Source organism: Balaenoptera musculus, chromosome 13 (assembly GCF_009873245.2).
Source record: "Balaenoptera musculus isolate JJ_BM4_2016_0621 chromosome 13, mBalMus1.pri.v3, whole genome shotgun sequence".
Classification (NCBI taxonomy): Eukaryota; Metazoa; Chordata; class Mammalia; order Artiodactyla; family Balaenopteridae; genus Balaenoptera; species Balaenoptera musculus.
In genome coordinates, this window is record NC_045797.1 from 29,445,410 (window position 1) to 29,471,074 (window position 25,665).

General features: G+C 40.3%; 1 protein-coding gene across 2 annotated transcripts in view; it reads left to right on the forward strand.

Moving 5' to 3' along the window:
- Window positions 1-17,402: 17,402 nt before the first annotated feature.
- PAIP2B (poly(A) binding protein interacting protein 2B) overlaps window positions 17,403-25,665 on the forward strand; it is a 47,240-nt gene continuing 38,977 nt past the window's right edge. Inside the window, exon 1 of one of the 2 annotated variants that reach the window (XM_036873231.1) lies at window positions 17,403-17,565. The gene's annotated coding sequence lies outside the window, so the exon portion shown is untranslated. The remainder of the gene's footprint in view (window positions 17,566-25,665) is intronic. The other variant, XM_036873232.1, reaches the window with a different exon arrangement.

Below are 25,665 nucleotides of genomic sequence, written 5' to 3' on the forward strand. Positions count from 1 at the left end.
TGGCATTCTTTTTTATTTTTGAATATCTTTTTAATGTCTGGCTTAATAGATGACAGCTGGGTTTTCATATTTGTTTCTGCATCCATCTGTTACACTATCACACATCACATTGCCTCTGGAAAACTGTGAGAGAATGAGAGTGAAAAAGGCAAATCATGTTTTTGTATTATGGAAATAGTTTTGATCTCCCAGACTCTTTGAAAGAGTTTGAGGGACCCACAGAGGTCCCTGGACCACACTTTGAAAATCACTACCCTAGAGCTTTTCCTGAGAGAAAAAGCCAGAATTTACAAATATAGGAATGATGATGATAATAGTAATATTACTGATAGCTAACATTTATTGGGTGCTTACTATGTGCTATTCTAAGCACTCACAAAAACCTAAGGAGTGGTTACAATGATACTTTCCAGATATGGAAACTAAGGGCAAAGAAGTTAAGTAACTGGCCCAAGTTTACATAGCTGGTAAATGGTGAAGCTGGGATACAAATGCAGGCAGCCCTGGCTCCAAAGCCTATCCTAACCACTGCACAATCCTGCCTCTGTAAGGGACAAAGGCCTGCAGTGAAATGACAAAGGGTTGAGTCATCCCGCTTATCCACCCCTTCTCCCTCCTCTCCCTGCCATTTTCGATTTCAATGCTCTTTTCTCTTTCCCTGCCTGTTTAGGGAACTCTTGTTTCTTTTCATTCTGCAGTAAGTCCTTATCCATTGCCTGTTGTTCATTATTCCCACCACTCCACAGAAACTGCTCTCTCTTGAGGTACCATCGACCTTATAATTACCAGACTCAGTGGCCAATTTTCAGTCTTCATCCTCCTTGCTCTTTAAGATATGGGATATTATTGACCATTTTCTTTTATATTAAAATGTTCCCCTCTGTTGGTTATTCTGACACCAGACACTTCTATTTCTTTTACCACTTATCCAATAAAGAATTTTTTAAAATATTCTTTACAAGGTCCTCTTTCTTGGCCTGAACTGTAAATATCTTCATTCCTCAGTGTTCGGTCCTAGGCCCTTCTTTCTTCTCATTGTATAACTTCTCCAACTGCCACGTCATTCACCTCCATGGCTTTAATTACTAAATATATACTGTTGACACCCAAAGACATTATTTACAGCCCAGCCCTGTGTCATATGTCCAAATGATGCCTAGACATTCCTCAGACATCTCAAACTTAACCCATCCAAATCCTAACCATTATCTCTCCCTTCAAACTGGCTACTTCTCCTATGGTCTCCAGCCTGGGGAATTACACCACCATCTTCCGTGAGCCAAATGATCTAAAATGACAATAAAAATATATTAACATAAGTAACATATTTTTATGAAAATTTTAACTGTATTTTCCGCAACACAACAAAAATAAGTGAGAAGAGTGGCATTCTTTTTTATTTTTGAAAATCTTCTTTTACCTCACCCTTAGGATCTGCCCCAGGGTCCAGTAGGTCCTGAAACATTTCTGAAACGTTCTAGCCCAGGCCCTCCTCTTCTCCCTCCTGGATAATGATACTGACCTCATTAGTCGTTCACTTCCTTCTAGTTCTGCTGTGGGCAGTTCATCCACAGCAGCCAGAGTTGCTGCCCCACGTGGCTCTAGGTACCATCACTCCATTGCAAGCTCTATTACTGGGGCTGGCTGGAGTTGTGCAGCACTGAGGCTTTGTATGCGATACTGTTGGAATGTGCCTTCTAAATCCCAGGCGTGACCATGTTTCTCCATATCCTGAAACCACTTCCATGATTCCCTGTTGCCTTCAGATTAAAGCCCAAACCCCGACAGTGTCCAGTTATTAAACTTACTGGTGTAAAACAATAACCATTTTGTTAGACTTGTGGATTCTGTGGGTCAGAGATTTTGGAAAGGAAAAACAGTTTGTCTCTGCTCCTTGATGTCTAGGGCCTTACCTGGGGGTGTCTCCATAGGCAGTGACTGGACTCATTCATTCGCGTGTATGGTGCTTGGGCTGGGGGAGAAGATTAGGACTGATGACTAGAGCACCTAAGCCCAGCCTCGCCTCGTGCTTTGGTTTCCTCTTAGCTTGGCAGCCTCAGGGTAGGAAGATATCTTACATCATTTCAGAGTTCCAAGCGCAAGTGCTTCCACAAGGTGGAAAGTACACAGCCATTTATGGCAGCCTCTGAATTCACACAGTGTCACTTCTACTACATTCTGTTGCTTATGAACAAACTAGTCCAGATTCAAGGGGAGAGGATGTAGACATCACCGCTCAACTGGAAGAATGTCAGGTCACAGTGTAGATGAGCGTGCGAGATGGGAGATACTGTGGCCGTCGGTAGAAAATACAATCTGCCACACAAACTACACCAAACGCCACCCACAAGCCCAGTCACTTCATTGACTCATCTCATTCACCTCACACATCCGATCCAGCGGCGTATCCTGCCAGTTCTGCCTTAAAAATATATCCAGAATCTAGTTACTTCTCAGCATCTTCACTGCTGCCACCTGGTTCAGGCCACCATCATTCCTTGTCTTACTGGTCTCCCTTGCATGCCTCTTGCTCCTCCTACAATTTATTTCCCACCCAGCAACTGAAGAAATCCTTTTAAAAAGAGGTCAAATCACCTCAGAGTAAAAGCCAAAGTCCTAACAATGGCCTGCAAGGTGCTACACGATCTACATTTCCACTTACCACCCTCACCTCATCGCTTACTACTCTCCCTCCCCTACTACTTTCCGGCCATGTGGGCCTTTTTTGCCTTCCTGAAATGTGCCAGGCATTTTTCCATCTCAGGACTTTTGTACTTTCTGTTCCTCCTAGTTAGAATGCTCTCCCCGCAATTATCCTTCACTTCCTTCAGATATTTGCTCGTGTCACCTTTCGAGTGATAGCCTCCCTGCCCAGGGCCACTGCATATAGTTGGGCTGTGGCCAAAGGGACAAATAGGTCTTAAAATCCAGCCTCAGTACATGATACACAGGAGGCACTCAATAAATATTTGTTGAATAAATGGATGAATGAACAAAAGAACAAACTATTAAGTCAGACACGTATGACTCCTAATTCAGTATATATCCTTAAGGAGGAAGGGCCATTTCTTAACTTCATCTAGAGCACCTTCTCATGGTGTCAGGGCCTCGCATTATTACGCAGAGCTCTGTTGGTTTCTCTCCCCTTATTTGGCTTACAGATTGTGCTCATTCTGGCTTGCTGAGAAAAAGAAGCCCGGTGCCTCTTTATGGCCCTTCCTCAGTTGCACAAAGCCTTGACTAAGGCTGTGGAGATTACTCTAACGCTCTTAATGATTGAATTATATTCTTAACTCAAAACCACGTCTTCCTTGGTCTCTACAAGGGAGCAGGAAAAGGGGTTGTATTATCCTTGCTAAGAAACAAGATTATTCTCAACCATGCTATTGGGTCAACTGGTTAGCCATCTGGAAAAAAAATTTGTTGGATTTCCTACCTCTATTCCTAAATCAAATGGATAAATTCCAGGTTATTTTTGCACTTAAATGTAAAAAATTGAAACTAGTACAAAAAGAAAATACAGTGAATATATAGATGAGAGAGATGTTTCTAAGCATACAGCAAAAGTCATAAATCATAAAGGAGAATAGATACATTTAACTTACACTGGAATTTAAAAAGCTTCCATGTGGGCATTTAGGAATAAATACAGGTGAGGTAGATTATAAAGTAAAATAAGAGAATGATTAGCACAAAATTCTATATGATGATTACCTTTGGGGAGAAAGTTACCCAGCAATTTTGTTTCTATAAATTATCCTTTGGAATGAATAATACAAATTTCTAAAGATATATTTGCAAGAGTGTTAATACCAGTATTTTTATATCGGAAATAACACACTAAAGTTCATTAAAAGGGAACTGATTAAATAAATTATGACATACATACAAACACATATATTAAAGATGATGTTAGTCTAGATATATTAACGTGAAAAGATGCCCACAATATTTTTTCAAATGAAAAAAGGAAATTAGAGAACATCATGTGTACAGTGGTCCCATCTGTGTGTGGGTGTGTGTGTGTGTGTGTGTAAGTGTGTGTGTAGTTAAACTAAGAGAGAGGTATGTGGATGGAACTATTAATAGCGTTTATCCTTGGTATTTCTGGACATGTTTGGCTTCATTTTCTTAGTTTTCTGAATCATTGGATGTTTATTAACATAACATACAATTTTCTCAGTGACAGTTTTTAAAATTTGAAAAATATTAAAATAATATTTTCATTAATTAAAAAATAATTAAATATATCTCATTCCTGTCCACCCAGGATTTCCATATAGCCCGAGAAACATAGCACTCTCTGCACTTTTCTTGTTCTCTACCTTGAACCCATGCTGCCCACCCCCAACCCCCCAAACACACACGTGTAAGTTTGGGCCACTGTGTTGCATCTTGTTTCTTCTGGTAGAACTACATAATTTCCTGCCCCATAACTAGAGCCATTCTGAAAACCCCAGTTGGCTGGACTCAGGGCATACTGCCCAATTTTTGCATCAGAAAGAATAATTGGGTGAAAGAAACAAATTATTCTAAAACATAGAGAATATTACTCAGCCATAAAAAGGAACAAAATTGGGTCATTTGTAGAGATGTTGATGGAACTAGAGACTGTCATACAGAGTGAAGTAAGTCAGAAAGAGAAAAACAAATATAGTATATTAATGCATATATGTGGAATCTAGAAAAATGGTACAGATGAACCAGTTTGCAAGGCAGAAATAGAGACACAGATGTAGAGAACAAACGTATGGACACCAAGGGGGGAAAGCCGGGGGGTGGGGGGAGAGGGAGGTGGGGTGGTGGTGGGATGAACTGGGAGACTGGGATTGACATACATACACTAATATGTATAAAATAGATAACTAATAAGAACCTGCTGTATAAAAAAATAAAATAAAATAAAATTCAAAACAATAAAAATAAAACATAGAGAATAGCACAGAAGGGAGTCTAACCCTACTAAATGTTAAAATGTACAACAGAGCAGCTATAGTCAAAATAACACAGTATCCTTCTGTAAATTAGACTGTGATGAATGGAACAGAAGTATGTCAAAATTTAGTACATAACAAAAAGAGACACCACTGAAATAACTGAATAAGGATTACTTAATAAATGTTATCATGGTAAGTGTTGTATAGCCCAGAGTAACTTCCAGATGAATGAAAGAGTGAAAAACAAAAAAGTAGTAAAATATATTAAAAAGCAACGAAATAAAAGAGAAATTAGCATCAGATGCTGGAAGGAAAATCCTTGTAAGCATTGATGCAATAGAATAAATCTCGCCAGCCAATCAACTCTATGAAATTAAAAAATTTTCACTCAGTACAAAGGATATTACTAAATTGCTGTACTTGAAATATATGTGTAGCAAATATGACTAATAAGGAGTTAATATGTACACCAATCATATCATTGGGTATATATTAAATACATCAAAACCTCAACATCTCTATAGATACATATTTTAAAAACTATACACAGTGAAAAGATGAAGGAAAGTTTTTTTTTTAATTTTTATTGGAGTAGCTATTATATAATTAGTGCTATGCTTGCCATTATGTGAGAGTACAAGATAATCACCACCATCAAGTAAGGGATCTCAGGGTGACAAGATTTATACACATGTAATACCTAAATAGCCATCCCAGGCTTAACACAATTTACAGGCCAAAATAAAACACACCTGGTAGCATGTACCGTAAAAATTTGAGGAATTTCAGGAATTCCTGTTCAGATGATGGAAAACCTCAAAGAAGAATCTTGGAAAGCATTAGCTTTTTTTTTTTTTTTTTTTTTTTTCAGCATTAGCATTAGCTGAAACAGGAAATTTTGCTCCTTTGGGCAAAGGGGCAGGTGGAAATTGTGGAGACCACAGTTTATTCCATTCCTATTTGTATGTCCTCTCTATGCCCCATAAAGTCTGAAACCTGTTGTTGTTCTTATTTATATTTTGGTCTTTTGCACTCACTGTGTGCTCTTCAAAGACAAGAACCAGGTCGCATTCACCAGCGAGTCCCCAGCACCAAGTCTGTAGCTGGTGTAGAATAAATGGTCAGTAGGTAGATGCTGAATGGAAGGATGAATGGATGAGGCAGCATCACCTAGATCTGAGCCCTTGGAGACCCACAGACCATTCCTGTTCTTACCTCCTTCCTACATTTCCTGTTTAACTTTCCTCTCTACCATATAAGTATGCCTAATATATATGTTGTTTGCCAGGATACAAGATGCAGATAAGTGCTGGGGAAGTAACAAATTAGAGTCACTTGTCCTACCTATTTCCCTAGGCCCTGAGGTCCTGGCTCTGCCAAGGGCTCCCTGCCCAGGGCCAGAAGCTGCTCTCTCTCTTGCCAGCTTGCTGTGCTGACAGCTCTAATTGATAAATGAACAGTCTGTGTTTCTATGTAGGCGAGAGGTTCTCAAAAGAGTATTTGGGCTCCTGCAACCCCAGGAAGGGAACACGATATTGTGTAATCAGAAACTACCACCTCAGCAGAAGAGGTCAGCCCTGGATTTTCTATTACAGGAGGGGTAAATTTGGAACCTGGAGGCACTCTTGGAATTTTGGTTCACAAAGTATTGTGGAACCCTTCTGATCGTGGGGAATGTGGACGAGCTTTGCTCTCAGAATGCAAGTTCCTATATAAACATAAAGGCTTGCGAAAGATAAATTGGGTAGTGGTGGTGTTTATGGGCTCATATTCACAACATGAATCTTTAAAGTTCATCCATAAATAGATACTTGTTGGACATGTGCATGTGAGGTAGAGAAATCAAGAATTCTAAAACATGACCATTAAAGAGGTGGCAATTTTATTGAGGAATAAATCAGGCAGTCACAACATGTAATTAAAAATTCCAGGCTAAAAATAAGGATCACGTAATAGATGCAAGCACTCAGGAGAAGAAAAAAATCATTACTCCCGATGTGCTTAAAATAGATGAATTTGCAAATGAATATTTAGATCATTGAAATCAGGATAGACCTAGGAAACTTCTGGAGAAATTCGGAAACTATCAATATTTTATCAGCCAGCTCTAACCTCAAGTTTATTCTGCAAAGTCTCTTTATGTTAAAGATTTTTGGCCAAAAGTTTCTGGTCAACACTAATAATTGATAATATGTTCACCCTCATAGTCTTGATTTCTCATTAGTATAATCATTTATTACATAGTTGTATTTTAGTTTCTGATTGGTCCATTTATAAAAGCTAATGTTTTAGCCTTCTTGTTTTTAACTTTTATTAAGAAGAATATTTAAACAGAAAAGTAGAAAGACTAGTATACCGAACAGTCATATTCTCATTACTTGAGTCCAAAACTAGTTAACATTTTGTCGTATTGACTTTACCAATATGTATATATGTGTGTATTGCTAAACCATTTCAAAGTTAATTTCAGTTATCATGAGAGTTTATCCTTAAATATTTCATCTTGTAGCTCTAAAAAATTAAGAATATTCTCCCTATTAACCACAATACCACCATTACGCCAACAAAATGAACAATAATTCCCTAATGCTATCATCTAGTACACATTCATATGTTCCCAACTATTCCAAATGTATTCTACAGCTGATTTAGCTTGTTTTTTAAATGCTCATTGAAATCATCATTACCATTAAATTACTACTGTTAGTATCACTTGTGTTCTTAATTACATAATATCCCCTCCTATTTTGTGTTAGGCTTACGCCTAACACAAAAGAACTCTGGGTATCTCAGCCCTCTTTACAAGTCCTGGCTAGACTCCTTTCCCCATTTTTGGCCTTTGTTCCTCACCTTCCTTTCACCTGGCTTCAAACTTTTAAATTTTGTCTGATTTTTGTCATCTCTCCGACCTGACACCATTGCCATCTTCAGTCTTGGCTTTGGCTCTCTTCTGGACTGCTTTTGGACCCTGCTTTGGATCTCTTTCTCTCAGCTGTTCTACTTTGCTTGACCAAACTGGTGCCAACATTGGCCAAACTATGCCGCTGACGTCTACTGGGGTCCCCATCTAGGGAGATGGGACACTTTTGCATTTAGCTCATGGCGAGTGGGTTAGAGGGGATTTCAAGCACCATGGAGGATCCGATGATCATAGTTCAGCCCATGCCAGTCTTGCCCTGTATTTGCTGTTGCTGACCACTCTTCCATGGCCTCATTCCTGCTCCTATCTCTCCATCTGGCATCTTCAAATTGATGCTTCATTGAACTATATGTTTGGTACTATGCTCCAGGCTCAACTACAAAAAGGGTTTTTCTGCATTCCAGTTGTACTTGGGCAGAGTCTTCCTTCTTAGAGTAGATAGAGAAGGGCCAGATCAGGACACACAGGTGCCCAGCGAAGCTAATGATTTGATGCTCCATTAAATCAATGCTTAAGGAATATTTGTTTGATGTTTCTTTAGAGGAAGAGTTATGTACTGTGTGGAGAGGCATGGAGAAGGACTATAGGTGTCACATACCACTTGCACATTTGACTCAACACAACAAAGGTTTGCAGTTAACTGGCCCCACTCTTCTTAAAAAATAGTTGGAGAGAAGAGATGAGGCAATATTGCTGAGGTTGAAATGGAGGGAGGGGCAGGGAGAGAGGACAGTGACCCATATCACTTCATTCCAGCTGTTCCTGGGGCAATGTGTCCAAGGCCAGCTACTATTAGTCCCATGCTGCCCACACTCTCTGAGTCCCTTGGCCTCTCTAGACAAGACCAACAACCAGAGCATCTCCTGAAGGACACATGCCTGCTATCCACCAACATTGCTTGGCCCCATGGGACCCCAGCTCCCCTGCCACTTCAATGCCAGAGATCCCAGATGTATACAACCTACAGGGAGGCTGAGGAGCTGCCCTGTTATCACCACCCTCCCTAGTAAAGTGCCCAGTTGAACTTGTGCCCAGCCTAAGTTCTTGCCAAGCAGCTGCATTCCCTCTTCTAGCCTGAAGCTGAAGCTCTTCTCACAAACCCTAACACCAATTTCCCAGCAAGACTCCAATGATCTTTGTAAAGAACTCCCACCAAGACTACCAAGGCCTCAAAATAATTTATCATCGTATCTAGGGGCATTGATATTACTAATGCTCATTCACTCCTTTCCTACTCTGAAAGCACCACAGTTGACTCATTCAGAAGGCAGTGTGATTTTTTAGGTCCCTGAAAGTTGCTCTATAATCCAGATGCTGCAGGCTTTAATCTCTGCCCTGACCTTAGCCAGTCTGGTATTTCATAGACTCTTAGCTTATTACAAAGTTATGGGGGCAACTGTATCTCATGGGGGATGTCAGGTCTGGTAACCTCAACTCTGTGCCCATTTCTCATGGAAGATAACCCCAGTGGAGGTCAAATATTATCCCAGGAAATGGAATTCCAGCCTAAAATCAGCTTTTAGTCACGGTTTCCTAAGGGACCCACATCTGAGGCTAAGACACACATACCATCATAGCCTGTAGCAGCTGCCACATGCAGGGAGCTCTGTTCACACCAGGCAGGCCACCTCTTTTTAATGCTCTGAGTTTTCAATCTCATACACTCCAGACAGCCAAAACTGCCTGTGTTCAAGGAGCATGTGTTCAGGTTGATGCTCTGTCACCGTGCTTCTTGGCTAGCTTTAACTAGCCCTGAATATAGCCTATAAAGTACAGAATCAAAAATGACATCCTGTGCATTACCGCTATGTGAGACTTTCATCCTGAAGTCAAGGAATGTGTGGGAAGCGTGAGGAATTCATGCATCCTTTCCAACTCCCAGCGCTTCCTTTCATGCTTCTGACCCAACCTCCTATCGTGGACATTTTCCATATTAACCCCTATCTGTGCCTCCACAGCCAATCTGTTAATCAGTGAGGTCATCTTCCTTCAGAGTCATTTGACTTCTGACCTAGCCGCCAGTTCGCCTCCCAGTTTAGAAGGGTACATCCTTGTCTACCTGAACACTGCCCACCAAACACAGTGATTACCAAACAGAGCATCTCATTCAAAGGCTCAAAGGAAACCTACTATCACCATCAGGGTGCCTCTGCAGAGCTCCTCGTCCCTGCAGGGTTTATGTTCAGCTCTCTAGACAGAGCACTCCCACCATGTTTCCACATCCCCCTGCACTACCAACCTGCATAGTCATGATGCTTCCACTACTCTCATGTCCACTTGACCTGGAGCCTTCAAATCCACCAGGCCAGCCTGTGGGTCAGAACTGAGAGAACAAGAAAGACAAGGATTGTTCACTTCAATTCAGTTCCTTCCCTAGGAATTAACTAGCATCCTCAATTTTACTTCCAACCTGTTTTCATCCCAGCTCTCCTCAGCTCTTGATTCGTGACTTTGCCATCATCTGAGGCTCTGTTCCTGCCCTTTGTGTCCACTGAATGACCCTGGTTTTCTGGGCTTGACCCATCAATTTATTAAAGACTCGGCCTTTTACTCATTGCTCTGGTACATCAGCCATGATAGGTAAGGTCAGACTGTGGTAACAAACAATCCCAAGATCTCAGAGCCTTAATATAACAAAAGTTTGTCACTCATTCTCTATGTCCAGTGTGAGGTGGCAGGGGGCTGTGCTCATTGTAGTTACTCAAAAGACCCAAGCTGATGGAGGATCCATCTCAACACCTGTTACATGATCACTGTGGTAGGAAGAAGATGTGGCATATAATATGCTGGCTCGTCAGACGCCTGTTCAGAAATAACACATATTGCTTCCATTTACATTTCATTGGCCAAAGCAAATCACATGTCCATGCCTAACTTTAAAAGGGAAGGAAAAGTACAATCTACCATGAGTCTAGAAAAAAATACTGGAGTATTTGTTAATGATCTTAACGAGAGACCCAGGACCTATTTGCTATGGCCCATTTGGTTGTCACCCCTAGTCAAGGCCCATCCAGTGCCCCAGGCCCCTCTGTCTCTCTTCGTTCTTGGAAGAAATTTCCATTCTTTCACCCCTATTCACTCATCCTACATTGGCTCTACAACCTGGCTCCTGCTCTCTGCGTTTCCCCTGAGATGAGCTCCCAGGTATAGGATCCCTACTTTTGCCTCTCATTCTGGTCTCTACCTTTTGGCTTCAGCCCACATAAAAATCAGAAAGACTTGCTCTGCCCACATGTCATGCCTGGAACCCACCAAAGCTAGACTAGTCCTTGTCTGTCCCCCTTCTGACAGTGGAGGTTTAGCTACTCAGAGGCCCAGACTTGCAGCTGGAGGACAAATACCAAAGCTGTGTCCAAGGAAGGGTGCCAGGGCTGAGGAACTTGGCCAAATCTAGCCATCATGCAAGGAGCCAGAGCCAAGAAATAGGATCCTGAGACAAGGTCAGGGAGCCGGGGAACATGAGAGCAAAAACCAGCAGGGTGAACACTGCAAATAGAAACTCCGTAAACAGGGTCCCATATTCACACCTTATGGGTTTCTAATTAAATCTCTTTAATCAAACTAATGCCTATGCATGTTTTACAAAATCAGTTGGTTTTCCAGGGCTTCCAATGAAAATCACCAGTCCCCTCCTCCATCCTTGAGGCAACTTTTTCAAACTTTTTACCTTTTCTTTTGGTGTATCCTCATGTATTAATAATTTGGTTATATATTTATTCTTGGATTTTTTTTAGTTTTAGACTATCTATTTAGTCTATCTAATGCCTTTCCACTGTGAAATAAGGGGAATTAGCTCTCTTATGCCACTCACTACATACTTTCCCTCTCCCCGTCTTCCCAGTGTGAATCCATAATCAGTGCCAACATGATTCTGACTATGTAAATATTGTCATAGAGGCAACAGGGCATAATAAGAGTAAGAACTCTGGAGGTAACAGTATCTGGATTTGAATCCTGCCTCCACCCCTAGCTGTGTGTGATAGGCTAAATAATGTCTCCTCAAAGATGCTGATGCTCTAATTTCCAGAACCTGTGAATATTTTACTTTACACGGTAAAAGGGACTTTGTAGCTGTGATTAAGTTAAGGATTTTGAGATGGAGCAATTATCCTGATTACCAGGTGGGCCCAGTGTAATCACCAGGGTCTTATTAAGAGGAAGGCAGAAGAATCAGAGTCAGAGAGAGAAGAGGTGAGGATGGAAGCAGAAGTCAGAGGGAGAGAAAATGCTACACTGCTGGCTTTGAAGATGGAGGAAGGGGCCACGAGCCAAGGAATGTAGGTGGCCTCCAGAAGATGGAAAAAACAAGGAAATGGGCTCTCCCTTAGAGCCTCCAGATAGAACGCAGGCCTGCAGACACCTTGATTTTAGCTCATTGAAACTTATTTTGGACTTCTAGACTCCAGAACTGTAAGATAATAAATGTGTATTGTTTGAAACAATTAAGTTTGTGGTAATTTGTTACAGCAACAAGAGGAAATGAACACACTGTGTGACAAGGTATTTAACCTCTTTGTCAAAGATTTCTTATTGGCAAAATGAGCTACTGTGAGGATTAAATGAGTTAATAAATGTAAAATATTTAGAATAGTGCCTGGCACATAGTAAGTGCTATGTGTGTATTTGCTATTATCGTTTGTAGCTAAGCCACCAAGAGTAGTATAATTATGTGCCTTTTCTTTTGTCTTTTTCTCACACTTATAATTCCCTCTTAGTCTTCTATGAATTTATCACTAACTAATCCGCAGCTATAAAATTGCCTGTTGATATGGCCATACATATAGCTGACATATCCATTCCATTTTTTTCTGGGAGACATCACTCCTGGAGTCCCAATTTCTCTTCTTCACTGCAAGCAGGTTGCTCTCTAGGCCTGTTGCACAGCTACTGCCCCTTCATTGTCCTTTTCGGGATTCCCTTCATTTTTCTCTTCTGTTAGATCTCCTGCTTTCCTTGGTTCTGTGTCTTCCTCTTTCTTCTTCTTCTTATGTTTTTAATTAATTAATTTATTTATTTGTTTATGGCTGTGTTGGGTCTTCGTTGCTGTGTGCGGGCTTTCTCTAGTTGTGGTAAGTAGGGGCTACTCTTCGTTGCAGTGCGCAGGCTTCTCATTGTCATGGCTTCTCTTGTTGCGGAGCACGGGCTCTAGGCGCGCAGGCTTCCGAGTAGTTTAAACCACTCTGGTTTAAAGCTTTGTCTGATTAAGTAATTTAAACAGAGCCTACAAGGAATGCTTAGCTCCTTCAGAAAAAAAATTACTTGTCTGCCTACTAGCCTCCACTGTACCCTCCAGAAACACACTTTCAAGCGTTGAAAGAACACTATCAACAGAGAAAAGGCAACCCACAGAATGGAAGAAAATATTTGCAGATCATATATCTGATAAGAGATTACTGCCCAGACACATACAGAACTCATACAGTTCAAAAACAAACAACAACAACAAAAAACCAGCCTAACTTTAAAATGTGCAAAGAACTTGTATAGATATTTCTCCAAAGACATACAAATGTCCAAAAAGCACATGAAAAGATGCTCAACATCACTAATAATTAGGACAATGCAAGCCAAAACCACGAGATACCACTTCACATTCATTAGGATAGCTATTATATTATAAAAAAAAAAAACAGAAAATAGAAAGTGTTGGCAAGGATGTGGAGAAATTGGAACCCTTATGCACGGCTGGTGGGAATGTAAAATGGAGTAACCTCTGTGGAAAACAGCAGTTCCTCCAAAAATTAAACATAGAATTATCATATGATCCAACAATTCTGCTTCTGCATATATACCCAAAAGAATTGAAAGAATGAAAGAACTTGAACAGATATTTGTACAATCATATTAGCATTACTCACAATGCTCAAATTCTATTGGCAGATGAATGGATCAACAAAAGGTGGCATATATATATGCAATCAAATACTATTTAGTTTTAAAAAGGAATGAAATTCTGATGCATGCTATAATGCTATACAACATGGGTGAACCTTGAAGACATTATGCCTACTGAAATAAGCCAGACACAAAAGGACAAACATTGTATGATTCCACTTACACAAGGTATCCATAGTAGTCAAATTCATAGAGCAGAAAATAGAATGGTGATTTCCAGTAAATGAGGGAAGGGGAGGATGGGAAGTTATTGGTCAATGGGTACAGAATTTCAGTTTGGGATGATGAAGTCATTCTGAAGATGGACAGTGTCGATGGTTGCACAGCAATGTGAATATACTTAATGCCACTGAACTGTATACTTCTAAATTTTTATTTATTTTACTTTTGGCTGCATTGGGTCTTCGTTGCTGCACGCGGGCTTTCTCTAGTTGCGGCGAGCAGGGGCTACTCTTTGTTGCGGTGCATGGGCTTTTCATTGAGGTGGCTTCTCTTGTTGCGGAGCAGGGGCTCTAGGAACGAGGGCTTCAGTAGTTGCAGCACGTGGGCTCAGTAGTTGTGGTTCGTGGGCTCTAGAGTGTAGGCTCAGTAGTTGTGGTGCACGGGCTTAGTTGCTCTGCAGCATGTGGGATCTTCCTGGACTAGGGATTGAACCCATGTCCCCTCCGTTGTCAGGTGGATTCTTAACCACTGCGCCACCAGGGAAATCCCTGAACTGTATACTTAAAATGGTTAAAATAGTAAAAATTTGTTATGTGTATTTTACCACAGTAAAAATAAAAGAAATACCCTTAAAGAATGAAGATTTATCACTAGGACAGCAGTGGGATGTGGGGAAGGGTTGGTGGACTCCTCTTGTCTCCCTCTCTCCAGATGACACCATCCCCTATAACTACATGACTGGTTATTGTCTCCTTTCTGTCCCTATGGACTCCTATCTAGTCTGTATACTACCACCAAATATCCACAAAGCTACCTCCCCCTTGTCTTTTGGCTTCCATAGTTTCTGATAAGAAGTCTGATGTAGTTCTTGTCTCCCCCTCCCCACCTCCACCATGTGATGTACCTTTTTTCTCTATCTGCTTTTAAGACTTTATCATTAGTGATATCCAGTCATGAAATTATAAGAGACAGTGTCAGTTGTATGGAGGGAAGCAACAAGAGCCCACCAACTCTTCCCCACATCCCATTGCTATCCTGGCAATAAATCTTCATCCTTGAAGAGTACTTCTGATTGTGCAAGGACACCATACTGACCTGAAGACTCTGTTTTTCAAAGCTGTGGATCATGTAAGTCCCTCTCTCACTATACACCTGAAGCCACCTTAGGAAAATAAGCAGTGGAGGGTATGGGGAAGTCATCTTGGAGACAGATTTTTTTTTCTAAAAGAGACGTGTTTCTTGTAAGATCTATTTATTTAATCAGATAAAGCTTAAAACCGGAGTACACAATCCTAAAAGGATATATACCTAATAACCCAAGTTGGAAATGCAAGAAGCAATATGACTAGTGATTCTAGAGTTGTGCAGCATAATGGCCCTGGGGATGGTACCCTCTTCCCTTTTCTTCACCTTATTCATGTCTCTGTTCAATGCTCCTTCCTCAAACAGCTCTTAAACTATTAAACCTAAAACAGCCATTCCCTTAACCATTTCTTAACCCTGCTTTATTTTTCTTTGTAGTGCTTAGTCAAAGCATATTTTATTGTTTAAAAATTTTTTAAAAATTTTATATTGGAGTATAATTGATTTACAATGTTGTGTTAGTTTCAGGTGTACAGCAAAGTGATTCAGTTATACATCATATATGTATATCTATTCTTTTTCAAATTATTTTCCCATTTAGGTTATTACAGAATACTGAGTAGAATTCCCTGTACTATACAGTAGGTCCTTGTTGATCATATATTTTATATATAGTAGTGTGTACATGTTAATCCCAAACTCCTAATTTATCCCCCCCCCACCACCACCTTTCCCCTTTGGTAACCATAAGTTTGTTTTCTTAATCTGTGAGTCTGTTTGGTAAATATGTTCATTTGTACCCTTTTTTTAGAGTCCACATATAGTGATATCATATGATATTTGTCTTTGTCTGACTTACTTCACTCAGTATGATAATCTCTAGGTCTATCCATGTTGCTGCAAATGGCATTATTGCACTCTTTTTATGGCTGAGTAACATTCCATTGTATATATGTGCCACATCTTCTTTATCCATTCATCTGTTGATGGACATTTAAGCTGCTTCCATGTCTTGGCTATTGTAAATAGTGCTGCAATGAACATTCAGGTGCATGTATCTTTTTAAATTATGTTTTTCTCAGGGTATATGCCCAGGAGTGGGATTACTGGTTCATATGGTAGCTCTATTTTTATTTTTTCAAAGAACCTCCATACTGTTCTCCATAGTGGCTGTACCAATTTACATTCCCACCAAGAGTGTAGGAGGGTTCCCTTTTCTCCACACCCTCTCCAGCATTTATTGTTTGTAGACTTTTTGATGATGGTCATTCTGACTGGGACATTTTATTACTTATTGGTTACTTGTTTATTGTCAGTTTCCTCAGCTAGAGAATAAGCACCCTGGGTGCATCTTCATTGTCTTGTTCATATCATATACCCAGAGCTTAGATCAGAGCCTGGAACATCATAGCATATGCTCAATAATGTTTGTTAAATGAATGAATTTATTTAATTATTTATGTATTTACTTATTATATTTAATATATTACATATATTTATTTAATTACTGTATTATTTAATGAGCTTACTTAGCTGTTCTTGTCATTTTTATCATGTATCCACTCATTTTGCAATCACTTACTAAGCTTCTACTTTGTGTTATGTACACAGTTAACATGAGAGGTGGGGAGAGACAAAGATGTGTAAGGATTTCCATAAAGAAATCCCCACTTCCTGAAGGATAAAATTCAAAGTCCTTCGCAAGCAAAGATTGGACACCGTAAATCCAAGGGGATAGTAAGGTTTTATACATTTTTTAACATTCAGGACGCTAGATTTGTCTCTAGAAATGTGAAGAGTGCCTCTGCTTCCCTCCAGCCCCTCCAAGGAGCCGAACTCCCCAAATTTCCTCAACGGAGGGCCGCACCGTGTCCCAGTCAGCCTTGCTCAAAGCGCCTCCCTTGGTAATTGACAGCTGGGGGGAAACCCACTGAGGCCCGCCTCCACGCCCCTCCGTGCTAGGCTGAGTGGCTCAACCCAGTGGGAGCGGCTGCTGGCTCAGCCAATGGAAGAAAACGGGAGCAAGGGCCTCTGTAAACAAACCCAGAGGTGCTGCGCCTTGGGCTCCTCCCCCACGTGGGGGGCCCGAAGGATCCTTGGCCCAATGCCTATACTGGACTAGCGTAGCGTCCTTTCAGCCAATCAGAGCTGGTGTCTCTCTCAAGGAGGTGCTCCACCCCGAGGGGAAGAACTCAGGGAGCGAAAAGACAGACATTAACACCAATCAGAAGCTGGAACTTCTGAGGGAGTGGGCGGGAACTGCTTCACATTTAGGCCAATAAGCAGCACACGTGCCCTTCTAGGTGACTGAGCGGCATCCTTGTTGGTCCAATAGACGAATGGGGCGGTGCCCAACAACCAATGGCTTGGGTTCGGGGGCGGGGTGAGGACCAGTGTGCAGCAAGAGGTAACCTAGCGAGTGATAGCGGCGCTCCTCGGGTGCTGTGGCTCACGCTTTGGTACTACAGGCCGAGACTGTTCTGGAGACGGCGATCTCTGCGGCGACGGCTCAGGTTCTCGGAGGAGTAGCAGAGTACGGTCTGGAGGAGGGGCTTCTGGTCAGCCCAGGTGGGCTCGGGCGCCCGGGCTGCCGGGGAGGGGACCCGCGGGAAGCGCCGCTCTCCCGGCTCTGGGGGCACCCTGCGCCTCTCTTTCCGCTGCCGTCCGGGCTGTGAGGGGTGGGGCGCGCCTCCCTGAGCTCCTGTGAGGAGGGTAAGCCGGCGGGTCCCACGTCGTGGCCCTCGGCGAGAAGGGGCATCCGCCGGGGTCAGTCCCTGCCCCTCGGGGGCGCTAGGCGGTCTTTAGTCCCTTTCTCCCCGCACCGGCGCGCTATTCTTCCTCCGCCCCCAACTTCCCTGACCCCCACTCAGCCCCCTTCTAATACTCGGACTGAAGTCTCTGGCTTGCGAGTCCCTTTACTGCCCGTGTGCAACACTGCCAGGCACATTGACCAGTGCTGCCTCCTGCCGTCCTCCTCCCGGAGGTGGGAAGGGGGAGGAGTTGCGCATTTTCGCCCCTCCCCCATTCGCGGGTCCCCCTGCATTATTTGCGTTTCTTAAACTCCCTGTGCTTCCCGCGTTACTCTAACCTTCATTCTTGATACCTAATTTGAGTTAGGGACCTTGGCCACTTGTCTTCATCCTTCCCTTAAGCGAGTGAGCCCTTTACTCCCTCCCATCCCCTAAATTTCATCTTCATCTCTCATGGAAACTAACATTTTCTACTTGCCCCTTCCAGGCTGCTGGAAGGTGAACACAAGAGAGGCAGAATACACTGTAGAGGGAGCTTTTCAAGGTTGGGGACTTTAATCGGTTTTGTTAATGATAACCCATTCTTCCCTTCCTGAAAATGGCATTGATCATTATATCCTTTCTAGAATCTGTCCCATTATAGTTGTTTTGGTGATAATTTTTGAAAATGCAAATGAGAAGGGTTTACTGGAAGCAAGAAAATTTTAAATGTATCATTATTATTTTTTAAGTAGATAGAATTGGATTATACTTTAAACAACTTAACTGGGGTGTCCGAGAGTTTGCAGTGTAAGTAAAGGCTTGACCCCCTACTTTGTCGTGAAATATAGGACATGCTTTAGCTGTATGGAGCTATGTGATTTGATCACACCCAGCCTATGGATAATATAGCATTAAATCTGTTTAAAAACAGCACTCTCTATTCCCCTTTCACAGAGAATTTGTATTCACCTTCATAGTATATCAGTTTGGGTTTCAACAGGGTTGGTTGTAGCCATATGTTTCTAGATAAAAGTATAAATTATGTTGTGCCTAAATAAAATATGCCAAGAATTTTATGGGGAAAAAGTAACATCATATTCAGTTTTGATTGAGACTTAGAGTTTTGAAAATATTAATTTAGATGTTGGACAGTGAGGATTTTGTTTGAGGAGATGGAGGAAATGGGAGTACTGGGAGAAGCCTGATAGGTCCTTTACCCTGTGTGCAGGGGGGGAAGAGGGAAGAAAGAAAACACACGTGTACAAAGCCTAGTAGATTCTAACTGTGCTTAGTTTCATGACTTTACATAAATCGCAGTTGTTTTTCCTAGTTCTTAGTGGGGAAATGTAAGCAGTGAGTTTAACGTCACGTCCACTGTGTTTTGGCCAGAATTTTGCAAGCTTTTGTGAAAAATTCTTATTGTTTTCCTTATCCTATTTGTGACATATATATCAATATGCCTCCTTGTATTTTACTATGTTAAGACTGTATCTTGTATATAAAGAAATAAGTCTAATAGAGTGAATTAAAAGGAGTCTTTACTCTAAAGAGGCAGCATTGTCTAAAGGACCATATGTTTGAGCCCTGTTAATACAGAAAATCACACTGAAAAGAGGAAGATCTTAAAACTAACAAATGTCCAGATGTCTAGAACAACAACAAAAAAATTATGACAGAATTATTAGCAGTCATCAACTAAAAGTCCTATGAGTTGGTCACTATTGTGAGTTGGTATAAGGCTGCAGTTGAAAACCAAAGTTCAGTCTTTTCAGGTGTGTTTGTGCTTAGTAATTACTCGTTTACAAATTTAGAGCACTATAGTTATGATTTCTTCTAGAGACCTTGTCTTTAAGGAGCTCATAGTGTGATGGAAGAGAGACCTGTAAACCAAGAATTAAATGCAGAGGGAGAGCTTCTGCAGTATAAGGTGTGTACAGGGCAAAGAGAAGCACTGTGGCCTGGTGTTCTGTCCTCATCTCCTACCGCTCTAGACTTTCTAAAGTGCCGTTTCCCAAACTACCTGTTTATTTCACATTCCTGGGCCTTTCTCTGTAGGTACTGTTCTCTCTTCTTGAAAGCCTCTTCCACGTCTTATGTGCCTGGTGGGGTTCTATTTCAAAATCTTCTTGAAGCCTCCCACTGCCTACCCTCCATCCAAATAATTATTTTCTGTATTTTTTTGTTACCTTGTTATAAGTAATTACAGTTGATTCTCATTATTCATGGTGATTATGATCTATAAAATCACGCAGAACACTAAATTAGTGAATATTGAACCATTGCTCCTAGGGAAAATATGTACATTTCTCACATAGGTTTAATCTTAAATCCTAAATACAACTCATCCTGGTAGATTCTATTTCTTTATTTTACAAAAGAGAAAATGAGGTGCAGAAGTGTTAAGTGACTTGCCTGAGGCCAACCCCTAAGAGGTGCCAGAGTTAGGATTCAGACCCTACTGGCCCCTGAGCCAGAGCTTCCTGCACTACACTGCACTGCCCCCTACTGTCTGTGTCCTTAGTCATCCCCATGAGAGCTGAAACTAAAAAGCAGAGCACTGCCTAGTTCGACCTTAGCTGGGAAGGTACTCAGGGGTGACTCAAAATTTTTGACACTCTGTGCATGCCATGAATGACTGTGAAAGCATCACCAGTACTGATTTGGGGGTTACAAATAAATTTTAGCAAATAAGCAAATTCACAAATACGGGATCCACAAATAATGAGTATCAGCTGTACTTGTAAATAAGCCCTGGAATCTATTTCATGGTAACTTTCCCTGCAATCCACTGTGGAATGTGCCTTTAGCTTCTTTGAGAGTTCATTCTCTTATTCATTTGTTCAACAAATATTTATTAAGCATTTACTATAAGCCAGGCTCTGTTTTAGACTGTGGTGAACAAACTAGCGATTAAGCTGCTGCCCGGGACTTCTCTGCTGGTCCAGTGGCTAAGACTCACACTCCCAATGCAGGGGACCTGGGTTGGATCCCTGTTCAGGGAACTAGATCCCACATGCTACAACTAAAGATCCCACATGCCGTAACTAAAGATCCTGCGTGCTACAGCTAAAGATTCCATGTGCCACAACTGAAGATCCCGCACTGGCAACGAAGATCCCGTGTGCTGCAACTAAGACCTGACGCAGCCAAATAAATAAATAAATATTTTTCTTAAAAAAAGCTGCTGCCCTTACAGATGTTAAATTTGAATAAGAAAGACAGACAGCTAACAGTCTGGAGCTCAGGAGAGAGGTCTAGTTTGGAATTAGAGATTAACTTGACCAAGGTGAAACCCTTTGTGGTCCCTCCCACTTCACATCCCCTAGCATACTGACTTCCAGAACATTTCTGTTCCACTCTGCATACACTCTTTTGAGCCTCTCTACTTGTTATTAGTTGATTTTGAGGCCATTTACCCGTGTAACTGGCAGGATATTCTAGAAGAATCATACTGATCTGGTCTTTAATTTCTGCCTTTGCCACCTACCAACTGAGTGACTTTAGTCAAACTGTTGAACTTTTAAAGCCTGTTTCCTAATTTCAAAAGTGGTGATCTGATGTTCTAGGCCCTTGTGGGTTGCAAGGAAGAGACACACATATTACTTTTGATGATGAGGGTTTAATGTAAACTAGAATGGGATATCATCTTAGCCACCATATTGTCCCTTGGCCCTAGTGCTTTCACAACCTTACAGAACAATAACTTAGCAGTATTTAGGATAGGATTTAAGCTCTGGAGACCTACCTTCTTTTACTCTGTTCACCCAACATTTGTGTTTTCTAAGAGAGAGTATCTGATTGGATTGGTTTGTCACCTTCTAAAATGGAGAACCCCTGTTGAGCAGAATATTGAACCAGGCCATGTCCTAGGTGATCTCCCTCAATTTCAACCTGTAGATTGTTCTTAGTTAGAGCTCTGAGTCTGGTCCAGGAGTTTGTGGCCAAAGAAGTAGCATTAATTTCATGTATTATCTATGACACAGACTGTAGCATATATAAAAAGAACCCCTTGGAGACAGTTTCTTCAGAAAACAACTGAATATAGAGTGGTCCTTAGAGTTTTTCGTGGACTTCTGTCCAATTCAGATACCTATCTAACATGGTCATAGACAGTGTTTAATAAAGCACCTAACAAAGTACCTGACACACGTCAAATATTGCATAGATATTCCTTTTGGTATTGCATTTAACATTATTATAGTGTGGTTATTTGTTCACGTGGCTGTCTTCCTTACTAGACTGTGCTCCGCCCGGGAGGGTTAACATCTTCATCCTCTATCTTTGGCACTTAGTTCAGTGCCTGATACCTGGTAATAAATGTACAAATGTCTAACTTGAGGAATTCCCTCACTCTTCCTAAAAGGATGGAAGGATAGGAAAGCTTCCCAGAGAAGGCATTGTTTAAGCACATTCTTAAAGAATGAGTAGGAATGTTTTCCAGGTGAATAAAACCTTGAGGCAGTAATCCAAGTAGGGACTAGTAGGTGCAAAGGCAGAGATATAAAAAGATAATGAAGTTTACTGTATGCTCCTGGTAGATTAAAACAACAAACAAAAAGCAAACAAACAAAAATCACCTCAGGAAAAAACTATCAGTGGGCTTGGCCAGAAGACCTGTCACACCTGAATTAACTATGACCACAGCTGCTCAGTAATGGATGCAAATTTTAGGGAGAAAGTGTAATATTCTCAAGTTGTTGGCAGGGTATCAGTAACAGTTTAGAAATACAAATATTGACTTTTGGGAACTATTACACTGTAGTGAAATTGTTTACTTCATCATGAAGTTCATATGTGTCCTACACTGTTCAAGGTGCTGAAAATGTAATCAAACTTATTCTCAAGTGGCTCACAAGCTAACAAGGAGACAGATGGATGAACTGATTTATTATGTAAGTGAAGTAATAGAGATATGAATAAAATGCTATCTAAACCAGGAGAAAGGAGTATTTTGTGGTATGGAACACTGGGGGAAGATTTCTTAAATGAGGTGGTATTTTTTTTTTAAGTCTTTATTGAATTTGTTACAATATTGCTTCTGTTTTATGTTTTGGTTTTTTGGCCACGAGGCATGTGGGATCTTAGCTCCCCGACCAGGGATTGAACCCGCATCCCCTGCATTGGAAGGTGAAGTCTTAACCACTGGACCGCCAGGGAAGTCCCAAATGAGGTGGTATTTGAGCTGGGCCTTGGTAGGTAAAGAAGTAGGGGTGCACTATACTGAAAATAAGGACTTTATGAAGATAATTTGTGGTAGGAAAGATTTAAGAATTATCCATATTTGCCATATCTGTTTTGGGCGTTCAGGTAATAGTTACATTTATTCAAGCAGTTTCTCTGAGCATAAGATGTGAATAGTTATGCCATAGTAGAATTTTGTGTCAAAATAAACTGGGTTAAACAAAGGTTTCTGAAATGCAGGACATCTCTAGAGCCTTTATTATATTAATGTCTTTTGTGAAGCATGCCTCTCCAAAAGGGCTACGTTGTATTTAACCATGGCTTCTCTCCCCATCCCCACCCCTGCAGCATACCTAAACATCTTTTGGAACAGGATTACATGAGACATAGTTTGAGGAATGATGAATTAAAATATATTTTTACCAAACCAAGATTTATCGGTAGTCTCCATGTCCACTGTAAAATAGTGTATAATTCTATAATCTTATAGAAAAGAAGGAGAGACATTTGGAGAGAAAGAATACATTCTAGCCAAAATATCATCATCTTGGTCAATAAGTCCCAAACTTAAAAAAAATTGTTATATGATCACACCCTCCCTTGAAAAGTATGGCTTATTCATATTTTGAAATTCTCTAAGGTGATCAGAGACACCCTGGGGCGTTGCAGAACTAGAGCAGGAGTCCATGGTGGTGGCAAAGGCAGAGGTCATTTTGGAAGTGGTACTCTTCCACCTTGAGAGAATGCTTCTTTTATTAGCATTCATTTTAGGCTATGTTAGACATATTTTGCAAGATGGGTAATTTATTTAAGAGGATACTGAAAATCCACACCCTCTTCTGACTCTGGAATTTTTGGGGTTGTATGCCAATGTTCTCTTTTCAATAAGATTTGGTTATATGAGCATTAATTAATGACCTTGCTGTAAAATTTTAATTCATCTGTCAAATTCTGATTATGTGATTAACTCCCAAGGTATTGTTAAAATTAAGGAAGCAATGATCATGTTTTTGATAGCTCACTGAATTTGAAGTCAGAAGATCTATGTTTGAGATTTGTCACTGCCAACTTTCTATTTGAATGACCTTGGGCACAGCTGTCTAACCATCTGTGGCCTCCTTTTACATTTTTCTTCCTTTCCCATTTTGACAAAATGAAAGTACATAGGGTTAGTATAAGAATTAAATGATGCATATAAACATACCTTATGAACTCTGAGGCACTATGCAAATAAAAGGCAGACTGAAGGAATGGAATGTATCCAACTTAATTTTCATTAACATTTTATTTTTAGTTTTTAATTTTGTATTATAGAAATAATATGTATTTACCATTGTAAAATTAGAAAACATTGATAGGCAAAAGGAGGGAAAAGCTACAAAGCACTTCATAGATCTACCATACTGAGATGATTAACATTTCAATGGATATATTTGATGGATGTGTGTGTCTGCATTATTTAAAAGAAATGGGTTCATCTTGGGTGTTTTGTTTAGTCACTTTACTTTTATAAGTCCCCTAAGAGTACATTTGCTTGGTTCAAGGAATTGTTAAGTCTTTTGCTACATATTGCTGTATATAATGAGAACTATAATACGAAAAGGAGCTGACTTCTCAGCCTGGTGAACGTAGGACCTTGTGGTAATCTAATATCCTGCAGCACTTCAGAAGCTTCATGCAAGGCACATTCAGAAATGAACTTGATATATGTACATAGTTATGCTTGGCATTGTTTATAATAGCATGAAAAGGATGACTCCAGTGTGTCAACAGGAGCTGGTTAAATAAACCTTGAAACATCCAAATCATGGAATATTGTATAGTTGTAAAAAGAATGAGGAAGAGAGAAAGAAGGGTACAATAAGAATATACATTGCTTATAATTGCAAAAGAAATTCTGAAATGATATATAAGAAACCAATGAAAGAAATAGGAGTGGGAATGGGATTTTGCCATATGCCCTCATATATATTTTATATATTAAAAAAAATTTTGAGTCATGTTTTTGTATTACCTTCTCAAAAAATGAGTGAATGAATGAATGAAATGGAGTTAGGAAAAAGAGAGAAGAAAAAGGGATCTGAGGTGCTGCCCATCTCTTTGGTACCAGGTGAATACATAGCAACAGTAGAAAAGATTGGAAGAGAGGCCCCAGGAAGGAGTGGCAGCCTTGTTTTTCTTCTTTTACTCAGTTTTGTATATTTAAAAAATATTTTGAGAACAATGAAACGATTTGAAACTGTCAAATGGCAGTACCCATTGCTTCAATAGCTGCATTGCTTTCTTTTTCATATTCACTTATAGTATTTTTTCATATGCATACATATTATTTTTAATTGTATTTATACTTTTAATATTTCTAAACTTATCTAATTGTATTTTTTCCATGTTGCTATAGGAGGACCTTTAAAAAAAATGAAGGTAGGGCAGTTTTATCTAGTGCACACCCCCAAAGTGGTCTAATCTACCTCAAGGGGCAGGAAATTCAAGCCCTCTAGTTTATACGTGACATACATACATGAGGAAAATTAAGAAAAGGAAAACATTTGAATATGTATCAATAAAAATAGCATTTCTCCTTGATTATAAAAGAAAGCACACTTTTTTTTATAATAATACAGAAAACAAAATATAAAGAAAAATATCTTTAATTTTCCACCCAAAACATTCTATTTTTTGCTTTTTGGACCTTTTTTATGCATATAAACTTAAAAAAAATAGAATTATATATATATTTCTCCCAACTATTGAGATG